Below are 13,104 nucleotides of genomic sequence, written 5' to 3'. Positions count from 1 at the left end.
GATCATTTTTTGTATTACACCAACCTAGTCGACCGAGTTCCCACGTGTGGGAACCCAACTGTCTGGTCAACCTACCATTTCAGTTCATATTGACCCTAGTCGACGAACCTTGCAAATATTGAAAATCGCCCTCGGACATACATGTTCGGTCAACCGAATGGGTAGTTCATTTTTTGCCTGGTTGACCGAACCCCAAGAACTTGGGTCGACCAAACTTGTCCTGATCGACCGGTGCTCTCAGGTTGGACTTATTTTTTTACCATGGTTAACTCACTAAAACAAGGTTAATATAATTAAATATCATTAAATATTTTCTAATTATTCCAACCATGTCCTTAATGGTTATATTTCAGGGGAAGTCTATAAATACCCCCTTATTTGGAATAATTAGCATGTGATTAGTAATCTTGATTAGGAGAAATTTTTTGAAATTCCTAAAATCCATAATACTCATTTCGTAACTCCATACACTCAATCTTACCTTCCCATATTGCTGAAAATCATTTGTAAGTTGATTTGAGTGTTGAGAAGGGCTGCTCTCCCAAGTGTTGTGATTGATTGTGACGATTTTTATTGAGAGCCAACACAAGTATTCTTAGGGGACTTTATTAATAAGTCTCTCCTAAGAAGACTTCCATTAAACTTCTAAGTATTACATATTTATTGCAATATCTTGTGAAGTTTGTATTTGTTTTTAGATTGCAAAATCTTTTCAAAACATTTTTAAATATCTTGTGTGATTTATTTTGACATACCTTTGAAAAGATATTTGTTTATGTGATAAAAATCTTTGTTGTAATATTCATTGATTTATATATCATTTGCTAAATACAAAGATTAAACTTCTTTTGCAAACCAAGCATATACATTACTTAAGCATCTTATGATTGAGAAAATCTGCTAATTGAAATATACGTACACACACACACACACACACACACATATATATATATGTATATTATTTGGCTAATATCTTTGTTTGAACACTTAGACTGAATACATCTTGTGATACAAAGATTTTATTGATTGCACTCTCACGCACTGATTACATCGATTACAAATAAATTTGAGAGTTGATATATTACACCACTGAGCTTATAGTTCTTACATGTTTGGTGTAGATTGATTCTTACTTGCGCGTATTGGGTACATATCTGCTTTACTTGAAAGCATAATCATTGTACCATGCCATTGATTGTGAACACACTGTTGTATTTCCAGGCACTGGCCTGAAGAGAGAGACTGGCCCTATAAAATAGTCTCGGATTGGCTTAGAACTGGTTAGGAAAGCTAGGTGCATCATCCTATTAAGGTGTAGGCTGAGGTCAGCCCCGCTAATTGATTTGATTGTAAATGTTGAGGTCAGCCCCCTGGTAATTGACCTGGTTGTAATCGGTGCCGCTCCACCCATTAAGTGAGCCTTTAGTAGAATCCTCGGGCTTGCGAGCTAGAGGCGGGGACTTAACACAATTGGCCAAACCCCAATAACATATCCCGTGTTTGCTCATATTTTCACACTTTATATTTACTGCACATGTATGTTATGGTGTGAATGATGCGCATGATTTAAATTTCTGCATATCATATTTATCAGCGCATTTGGAATTACATAAAAAGACCCTAGGTTGTATTATACGACTATCTCGTTCAACCTAGGAGATAAATTATTAAAATTCTAATTCACCTCCCCTCCCTCTTGGGAATACACCAATTCCAACAATTGGTATCAGAGCCTCATTGCACTAGACTTAAACGTTTTTGCAAAAATATCGCAATGGCTCATATTGGTGTATCCCCATTCGGAGAGGGACAGTCACCTTATAGTCCTCCATTATTTTGTGATGTTGATTACACCGCCTAGAAAATTAGAATGAGCATATTTATAAAATAAATGGGTTGGAGGGTCTGGCAAGTGATTGTCAAAGGAATTTGTATGCCAGTAGAAAATGACATTAATTTGTTGCATGCAAATTCACATGCCATGGACATGCTATACTGTGCTTTAGATTCTAATATTATACTTGAGTGTGTGGCATGTCATAGTGCACAGGAAATCTAGGATGAACTGGAAAAGAGATATGGAGAGACCTAGGTAAAAGAAATTGCCACTCCAAATGATGATCAGGTAGTGCTGATAATGAGCAGGTTGCATTAGTAGATGATGTGGTATATGAATCTTACCTTACCTTATTTACTAATTCATGTAATGAAGCATGTGATGATTCTCTTACTGAAACTCATGATATATCATATGTTGAATCACCAGTTGCCTCTAATGACTATTTTGACAATGACGCATGTATTAATTCATGTGATGTTTACTATGATGATTCTTGTGCCAAATCATGTGATGTGTCAAATGCTGAATCATCTGTTGAATATCATAATAATTTCGTTAATGATGCATGTGATGATTTATATATTGAATGTTGTAATATATTATGGAATGAATCATTTGTTGCATTTTGTGATAAATCCGTTGATGATGTATGTAATGATATATGTGAAAATGAGTGTATTAAATCTTTTGTTGAATCATGTGCATCAAATTTTGGAAGCATGACATCTTATGAAAAATTGAAAAGGAAAATTCTTAATGCTCATAAGATTACAATTAGGATGTCTAAGCAGAAAATCTTTCTGAAAAACAAAAGTAAAAAGTTGGCAGATAATTAGAAAATCTAAAAGGCTATCACGCCATCTTAGAAAAGAGAAAGATTAAGAAGATCTTAAAAATTATCTGCTTAGAAGAAGAAATGGATGATTATTCTAGGGCTACACTCAAAGTTATAAATGAGAAGAATAATCGTAATAAATCTTTAGAAATTAAAAAGAAAAATCTTTTCAAAAAGGATTTAGGACTATCACATAATTCCCACTATCATGCCTCAACAAGCAATCATAAGAATTGTAAGCATATCCTTTCAAGCATTTACAAAACCTGCTTACATTATAAAAGAAAAGGGCACAACCGTTTTATTTTCTCATCTAGAAGTGCCAGAGGGTTAGAAAAAGAAATGATGTGGGTAATCATGAAAGCAAACCCCATAGGACCAAAGGAAAACTGGATTAAGAAAAGGGCACAACCGTTTTATTTTCTCATCTAGAAGTGCCAGAGGGTTAGAAAAAGAAATGATGTGGGTAATCATGAAAGCAAACCCCATAGGACCAAAGGAAAACTGGATTTAAATTAATATTATAAAATTAGTTAATTCTTCCTTAGATCTTAGGATTAGGTTTAGGGGGTAACGATGACGATAGGCTCGGGAAGTGGTGCGTACTTAAAATTTTTTGAAAATTTAGCCAACACAAAAAGTCATGAAAAATATCCAATCTAATCACTTAATGAAGAAATATCATAATGATTGGATAAAATATGAAAACATTGGTTGTAGTATACTTGAATGAAAATCCACTTCAAAATGGACAAAGCATTTTTGCTTGGTAAATAATTCAAATACTTAACTCAAGCTTAAATATAATACTTTAAGTTAAGCCACTGTTGTCCATTGTACAAAATTGAGTGTTAGGGTTATCATATATATCACTATACCCTAAACTCATTTTTGAATATGAAAAGCCTAAATCAAAATCAAGTCATCACTCTAGGCTTAAAGCACTATTGATCATAAATAACTAATATATATTGAGTGCTTCTCATAGTTATAACCAAATTAGAGGTATCCACTAGGGGATTGGTCCCTTTGAATTTAAATTGTAAGACCTTTAATTTTGGTTTAATCGCTCCATAGGAAATATTTACCAAACCACAATCATATCTAGTATAGATTCATCATTTCCTTGGTTTGTATCCTTGTTCTAAATTGTGATAATATTTATAGGATACTTTCCATTCTCCGAAGAGCATTGTTCAAGAAAATTCAAATACTCATAAATGCTCTTTGCCTAAGCGATTGGACATATCCACTTCCATAAAAATATTTTGAGTCATGTCCACTTATATTGAATACTCTTCAAACTTAACATAAATTTTAATCCTTAAGAGCATTTACTCATTTTAGCTCCATAAGCTCCCAAGTTAAAATCAAATCTATTAGAGCTTTATATACTTAGAGATAAGTTGAATGGCTAAATTGGTTGCCTAGGTCTCAATCTAGATGAATGTATCAAAATTCAAGTAGACCCATGCACATGCAGTTTAAATCAAAAGTCATTCCAATTCCAACTTGGGGCCTCTCACGTATTGTAAATCATGAGGAAAGATGCAAATATAGGCTTAGAACTCTCAAAGAAATATCTATTGTGACCTTTTGGTCCTCTAAGCTGAAAGCATCTAAATCCAAGATATATGTATATATACATCATTGAAAATCTTAATACACTTGACTAAAGAACCTGAAAAATAAGAAAAGGCATAAAGTGAATAAGAGCATAACTCAGGGGGAGCATTTTTCTTCATGAAATATTTATACATTAAATGCTCTTATGATTTTTATATTTTATGCCCATAGGCCTTCATATGAAAAGCACTGAATTCCTACTATTCATTATGCGTTAAATGAGTACATCTTCTAATGGATAGTTTATCTTTTGTTGATTGTTACCTGATTGCATGCTTAGTTTAAAATGCCTCCTACATGACCGATGCAGTTGATGAGAATTGCATGCTGGTAGTGGATACAGGTTCTCGTATGCCTTGAACTGACATATAAATTCCTTCATTGAACCTATTAGGTACAGGTTTTATAGGAAAATGTCCGATTTACAGATGGCATGCTACTGAAATTTTGAGAGGAATTTTTTCAAAATAAAACCTTGTGCTAAAGATGATTATGATAAAATTAATGTTAAAACATTTTTAAGAGGATGAGTGAAACCAAATAGATAATTAAACTTCATCCTAACATAATCATCAACTGTTTAAAAAGACTCAGATCCATCCCTATAGGAAGCGCATAAATGATCCATATGCATCACTTTCATCTACTAAATTATTGAGGCTCTTATAAAATCCTTGAACATTATATCCTGGGCTTAAAGGCTTATGATTTGATATGGAATGTTCTTGGGTCATGAACATTATTGCATGCCTCAATATATACTCCTTGATACATCTATGATCTATAGGGACAACTATACAAATCAAGTGACAAATGTAATTGACAAATGCTCAGTATAGTTGATTTTAAATATTTGGATTGATGGCTTATACTACTAAGCATAATGAAGTTAATCTTTGGTTAGTATAAGTAGTTAAAGAATCTAAGCATGTACTCAAATTGATAGGGGGAGCATCTAGACATAAATTCCTATCTTGTTTTGCTCACAATTTTTTTATAGCTTAGATCTATTGTGAACTCACTGTGGCATGTGCTTAACAGAAATGATCTTTGTGAAAATCTTAAGTTGATATCTTTTTCTTTGCCACATGTTGTTTGTGTTTGCCATGTGATCCTTGCTTTAAATTATTTGACATCTTTAGGATCATTGTGATTGTGATTTTCTGGTTATGTTATAAACGTACTTAAATGCTAAAACCAAAAAAAATGTTGTTTGCTTGTTTTAAATTAAAGCTTCTTTCTCAGCAGGCACCCCCAGTACTTTTTGCAAACATTATAAGAGGGATATATATTTATACATATACATATATATATTTATTTATTTATTTATTTTAATACTTTAGACAAGAACTAATTTTAAAACTAAATTTATTTTCTCTCTTGCCTTATTATTATTATTATTATTATTATTATTTACTTTATGGTAACTGGTTTGGTAACCTCACATAAAAATGCATGTGAACTAGTTAGACTATGTTTATGCTTAAACCTTCTTTTTTGTATCATATGTCGTGTGCCTTTAACTCAAATCTTACACGGGTCTTATGATATGTTTCAATTGTAATAGGTTATGCATATTTATGGTTTAATTCTGTTTTTCATGTCATTTAAATCATTTAAATGGCCAGTTGTATTGTTTATGAGCTAAACTATTGAAGTTATCTTTGTCATTCATTTTGCACTGTATAAATATTCCATCTTTTGAATGACTGAAAGTTATACTTCTATTTTATGTATTGAGAATACTGAACTATTTGAGTAGTTATGGATAAATTGTTAGGTTTTATAAACTCAAACAGGTCCTTTTTATACAGGATTTGTTTTGGAAAGTCCTATTTTCAAACGGCATGCGGCCAAATTTTTTCAAAAACTTTCCAAACTTATTGTGTATAAATATGATATTTTCCTTTTATTTGCCTATATATACGTGAATGTTTATCTTGACCCTTTTTTCTGTTGCCAAAAGGGGGGGAAGTAGGCAAGTATTTGTCATCTTCAAAAAGGGGGAGATTGTTGACCCTCTGGGTTATACCCTGTTTAGATTATGACGAATGCTCAGGTATTCAATGTCTACCGAGTTGATGTGTAGGTTTATCTTGGCGGTATCATATTGTTACAATTGGTGTATTCCCAAGAGGGAGGGGGGGTGAATTGGAATTTTAAACTTTTTCTCCTTGGTTAATCTATCCAACAACAGTATATACGCAACCTAGGGTCTGTCTATGCAATTTCCAACTGCGTAGATAAATATAATGTGAAAATTAAGTCATACACATCATTCACCCATAACATACGTGTGCGGTAAATATAAATTACATGAATATAAACAAACACACGATATGTTATCGAGGTTCGGCCAACTGTGCCTACGTCACCTCAAGCTCTCAAGTTTGAGGATTCCACTAAAGGCTCACTTAAGGGTGGAGCGTCACCGTTTACAACCAGGTCAAATTAACACAGGACTGACCTCAACCTTAACCTGGTCAATTAGTGGGGCTAACCTCAACCTACACACCTTAACAAGACGACACACCTAGCTTTCCTAATCGGGTCTAAGCCAATCCGGGACTATTCCAAGGCTAGTCTCCTTCTTCAGGCCCGTGCCTGGAAATACAATAGTATTTAAAATAAAATCAAATGGTACAACGAATAAGCTTTCAAGTAAAGCAGATGTGTACCCAGATACGCGCAATCACAAACACCACAGTATGATTCAATATGTAAGCTCAGTGTGGTCCAATATTTCAACTCTTAGATATATATATATATATATATATATATATATATATATTTACTATCAATGTAATGAGTGCATGAGAGTAACAATCAAGCAATCTTTGTTTCACAAGATATTCAGGCAAGATGTTCACACAAAGATGCTAGCCAAACAGTATATATATATATATATATATGTATATTTCAATGAGTGGGTTTTCTCAATCGTATGATACTCTAATAATGTATATGTTTGGTTTGCAAAGAGATATTCAATCTTTGTATTCAGCAAATGATATGTAGGTCAATGAATATTGCAACAAAGATCAATATCACATAAACAAATATCTTTTCAAAGTTATATCAAGATAAATCCCACAAGATATTTGGAAATGTTTGAAGAGATTTTGCAATCCAAAAACAAATACAAACTTCACAAGATATTGCAATGAATGTGCAATACTTGGAAGTTTAATATAAGTCTTCTTATGAGAGACTTATTAACAAAGTCCCCTAAGAATACTCAGGTTGGCTCTCAATTAAAATTGTCACAAACAATTAACACACTTGGGAGAGCAACCCTAGAAAGCAACAACACTTAAATCACACTTACAAAATATGTTTGAGTGGAAGATCTGGTAAGAATAAGTTTTGGAGGCTCAATAAATGAGTATTATAAACTTTGAGATTTTCAGAGAATTTTTCCTAATCTAAGTGGCTAATTGCCCCTGATTTTCTCAAATGAATTCAAATATATAGACATGGGAGAAAATATGACCGTTGGGGACCTATTGGGTATTATTAGGAAAGTTTAATAATGTTTAAAGCATTTTAACCCTGCTTAAAAAATATTAACTGTGGTAAAAAATCAGGGCAACCCGAGAGGTCCGGTCGACCAGAAATGTTTCGGTCGACCAAGTCTCAAATGTTTCAGTCGACTAGGAAAATATTGAACTGAGGGCTTGGTCGACCAGGAGAAGGCAATTTCTCAATTTTCCGAGCTTCGGTCGACCAGGGCATTTTGAACTACCTGGTTCGGTCAACTAGACCGCTGGGAATTCTCCCGAGAACCCTCCGGTCGACCAGGTAGTTGTAATATAAAAGTAGTCGCTTGACCAGATAGTCAAACTTTTGACCCCAAGGGGTTTCGGTTGACCAGGGTCTTTTGAACTACTTGGGTTGGTCGACCAGGTGGTCAAACTTTTGACCCCAGGGAGTTTCGGTCGACCAGGTCCTTTTAAACTACCTGATTCGGTCGACCAGGGTCAAACTTTTGACCCCGAGGGGTTTCAATCGACTAGGCCAAAATGAACTGGCTTGGCTGGTCGACCGAAAGTGCACCATGTGTGCATTTAGATCCCGTATCAAAAAAAACAAGCCTTATTCAAGTGCCTAACAAATATATGTGAAAGTGTGTGTGTCCTAAGGTCACTTGGGGTCCAATTTGAAGACACCAAAAGAGTCCGGTGTTGGTCGACCGGGTCAATCGAAAGGAAAACCCTAAGGTCTTTCTAAAGTCTATTCTCATTCATGGTTTGTTTGAGCTTACGAAGGAAATCATATATGTGATGTGTGTGTGAGCTTATTACAAACCAAATGCCTACTTACTATTACAGACCAATTAAATATATTACAATATGGAATAAACTTTGGTCTTCGGACTTTACTTACTTTGTGCACATCTTGATCTTATCATTCTTAGTTCCTGCACAAAAACTCAAACACTCATTAGATACAATGAGTATTTGTCATAATCAAAACTGGGCATGACCAATAAGTTCAACAATCTCCCCCTTTTTGATGATGACAAATACGATAGGCAAAAATATAGGGTTAAGCCTAAGAAGGCTCCCCCTCACAATATGCATCTAATGTATTTAAATAAACTGATCATTTTTGCCCCCTTCCATCTCCCCCTTTTGGCAATAGCAAAAAGGGTCATTTGAAATAAAATCCTAGGCCACGGGTAATTTATCAAGAGAAATTTTGGAAAGATTTAGAAAAATTTTGGCAGAGTGCCGTTTGTAAATTGGATTTTCCAAAAATAAATCCTGTATAATATGTAACCTGTTTGATTTTATATTTCCTAGCAATTTATCCATAACTACTCAAACAGTTCAGTATGGTGAACGCATAGATTAGAGGTATAATCTTTGTGTCATTCAAAAATATGATAGTCATACTTATGCACAAAAAATGACAAAGATAACCACAACAATTTAGCACACAAATAGTATAATTGGTTATTACAAGGTTTAAGTGACATATCAAACATGATTAGACCAGAAAAATACACAAACCATTTGAAGTTGAAACATATCATAAGACCCGTGGAAGATTTGAGTTAAAGGCACACGACATATGATACCAAAAAGAAGGTTTGAGCATAAATATAGTCTAACTAGTTTCACATGCATTTTCACATATCATTAATGAACCAGTTATGTAATGAAGCACCCTTAAGAGATTTCATGAGATAATATTTTGATACAGAAAAAGCACAAGTCATGAAGGCATGTAAGCACACTAGCAAGACATATAATATATTCTATATGAGTTCAGTTCTTGCTTTCATGAATGTATATACATATATATATATATATATATAAAGTATATAGATATAGATATACATATGTATAAATATATATATTCCCCTTTGATATGTTCAAAAAGTACTTGGGGGAGTTTGCTTGAAGAAAAGAGAACTTTAATTTAAAGACAATCAAGCAACATTTTTCTAGGTTGTCAATTACGCACATACTAAATTATAACCAGAAAAATCATAACCATAATGATCCCAAAAAAAGTTTAAGATTCACATTCAAGATCATATGGAAAATCAAGTAGCTATGGCAACAAGAGCATAATTCAATTTTATGATTAAAACATTCCATTCAAGCACAAGCCACACTTGATTTAATAACAGATCAAATTCAAGCATATTTTGTGAGCAAACCAAAGTAGACATTTATTTTCAGATGCTTCCCCTAAATGTATGCAAATTATGAAACAATTACTTCATATGATTATATACACTTGGCACACACAAGTAACGTTTCAATTATTTGGGCAAATGTCTATAGAAAATTCGGCAGCATGCCGGCTATAAATAGAACATTTCCCAAATTTTACCTGCACAAAAACGTTCTCAAACAAATAGTATCATAGAAGTAAGACACAAGAGAACCAATCATCTACCAGCAGACAATTCTCAACAACTGCATCCGCCTTGCAGTAGGCATTCTATATTACTCATGCATTTCAATACAATACACAATTAACCATTACAACATGCTAGTCAAGAAACTACAAATATATATATCATAAATAACCAGGGTAATATGTCAAAGTATCATGAGAGTACAAAATAAAAGGAAAGAGCTGTTTTTATTTAATACAGACCAGATGATATGAAATAAAACAAAAAGAATCAAGGCCACGCTATCTGATCTGTAGACAACTCCGGAGTCTAGATCTCCCCTCCATTATCTCCTCTATCCTCTCCTCTATCACCGCCGTCGGCGGCATTGAAATCGAAGTCCATCGTCATCCGATCTCTCTTATCTTGCATCTCCTGAATACGATCACTCAGCTTACTAAAGCCAATTGTCATAGACCGCTCCATGTCTGTAAGGCGATTGGCTATGAAGATGGAGTGCTGCTGGAACTCCTCCCTAAGTGTAGCAGATGACGATGCCACATCCTGCAAGTCTGACTGGACTGATCCTCGAAACTGTATGAACATGTCAGACAAGCTGGAGAGAGCAGCCATGAGATCCACGTTCGATGGCTGTGGAGGCTGTGGTAGCTCTTGTGGGGCCTCAACCCGTGCTGCTGCTGCTTTAGAGGGCGCCCAAATGTTCCCTACGAGTTCCTACCCCATCAATCTAAGGGTCACGCCAGAGAAAGTGTCCACCAGTCATCTCCTCTTTAGTGAAGCTGCATTCGTCCTCGTAACTCCAATATTCTTGAACAACTTGTTCAGGATTCCCCTATATGGCATGATCACTCGGTGGCCAATCGTCTTGGCCATCATCCAACGGATAATCAAACTCGGCAGGTCCAACTTCTTCCGAGCAAAAAGGCACCACATAATGAAGCAATCTAAAAAAGAGACGTGCACTCTAGATCCCGCCTTGGGCAGGACATTGTATGTGATTAGATGGTGCACGACCTTAGCCTCTAAACTGAACTGTCTATACTGGGGAGGATGGTTCTGGCTAGTAGTGCCAGGGTCAGACATGGTCAAGTTGGCGAATGTGGCTACAGTAAATTCCTGCTCAAAGATCTAGGAGTTACCCACATCGGGGCACTCAAAGACCTTAGGGAAGTTCAGTTGACTGACACCGAATTTTTTCAGTGCACTCAAAAAGGCTTAAAATGACCCTAGGACACTCACTATTGCACATGTATATATTAGACTTTTAAATAGGGTGTTTGTTGCATGAACTAGGACCCAATGGCACAAAATGTGCACACTAGGTTGACTGGACCTTCATGTATATATTCCCCCTGGTCGACCGAACTTGGTCCGGGTTAACTAGTTGACCACAGCACGGTCGACCGAACACCCCTGAAGTCAACATTATTGACTTCCTGGTCGACCGAGCCTTTTTTGTATTGTACCAACCTAGTCGACTGAGTTCCCATGTCTGGGAACCCAACTATCTGAACGACCGACCAGTTTAGTTCATATTAACCCTGGTCGACCGAACCTCGCGAATATTGAAAATCGCCCTCGGACATACATGTTCGGTCGACTGAATGGGCAGTTCATTTTGGCTTGGTTGATTGAACCCCAAGAACTTGGGTCGACCGAACTTCTCCTGGTCGACCGGTGCTCTCGGGTTGGACTTATTTTTTTACAATGGTTAACTCACTAAAACAGGGTTAAAATAATTATATATCATTAAATCTTTTCTAATTATTCCAACCATGTCCTTAACGGTTATATTTCAGGGGAAGTCTATAAATATCCCCTCATTTGGAATAATTAGCATGGGATTAGTAATCTTGATGAGGAGAAATTCTTTGAAATTCCAAAAATCCATAATACTCATTTCTTAACTCCATACACTCAATCTTACCTTCCCATATTACTGAAAATCATTTGTAAGTTGATTTGAGTGTTGAGAAGGGTTGCCCTCCCAAGTGTTGTGATTGATTGTGACAATTTTTATTGAGAGCCAACCCAAGTATTCTTAGGGGACTTTGTTAGTAAGTCTCTCCTAAGAAAACTTCCATTAAACTTTTGAGTATTGCATATTCATTGCAATATCTTGTGAAGTTTGTATTTGTTTTTGGATTGCAAAATCTTTTCAAAACATTTTTAAATATCTTGTGTGATTTATCTTGACATACCTTTGAAAAGATATTTTTTTATGTGATAAAAATATTTGTTGCAATATTCATTGATTTATATATCATTTTTTGAATACAAAGATTAAACTTCTTTTGCAAACCAAGCATATACATTACTTGAGCATCATACGATTGAGAAAATCTGCTGATTGAAATATACATACATACATATATATATATATATATATATATATTATTTGGCTAATATCTTTGTTTGAACACTTAGACTGAATACATCTTGTGATACAAAGATTTTATTGATTGCACTCTCACGCACTGATTACATCGATTGCAAATAAATTTGAGAGTTGATATATTACACCACTTTGCTTATAGTTCTTACATGTTTGGTGTAGATTGATTATTACTTGCACGTATTGGGTACATATCTTCTTTACTTGAAAGCATAATCACTGTGACATTCCATTGATTGTGAACACACTGTTGTATTTCCAAGCACTAGTGTGAAGAGGGAGACTAGCCCTATAAATTAGTCCCTGGTTGGCTTAGACTTGGTTAGGAAAGTTAGGTGCACCATCCTGTTAAGGTGTAGGTTGAGGTCAGCCCCGCTAATTGACCTGGTTGTAAAGGTTGAGGTCAGCCCTATGGTAACTGACCTGGTTGTAATTGGTGCTGCTCCACCCATTAAGTGAGCCTTTAGTGTAATGCTTGGGCTTGCGAGCTAGAGGCAGGGATGTAGGCACAGTTGGTCGAACCCCGATAACAT

This window comes from Malania oleifera, chromosome 4 (genome assembly GCF_029873635.1).
Source record: "Malania oleifera isolate guangnan ecotype guangnan chromosome 4, ASM2987363v1, whole genome shotgun sequence".
In the NCBI taxonomy this organism is placed as follows: Eukaryota; Viridiplantae; Streptophyta; class Magnoliopsida; order Santalales; family Ximeniaceae; genus Malania; species Malania oleifera.
This window is presented reverse-complemented; position numbering follows the sequence as displayed.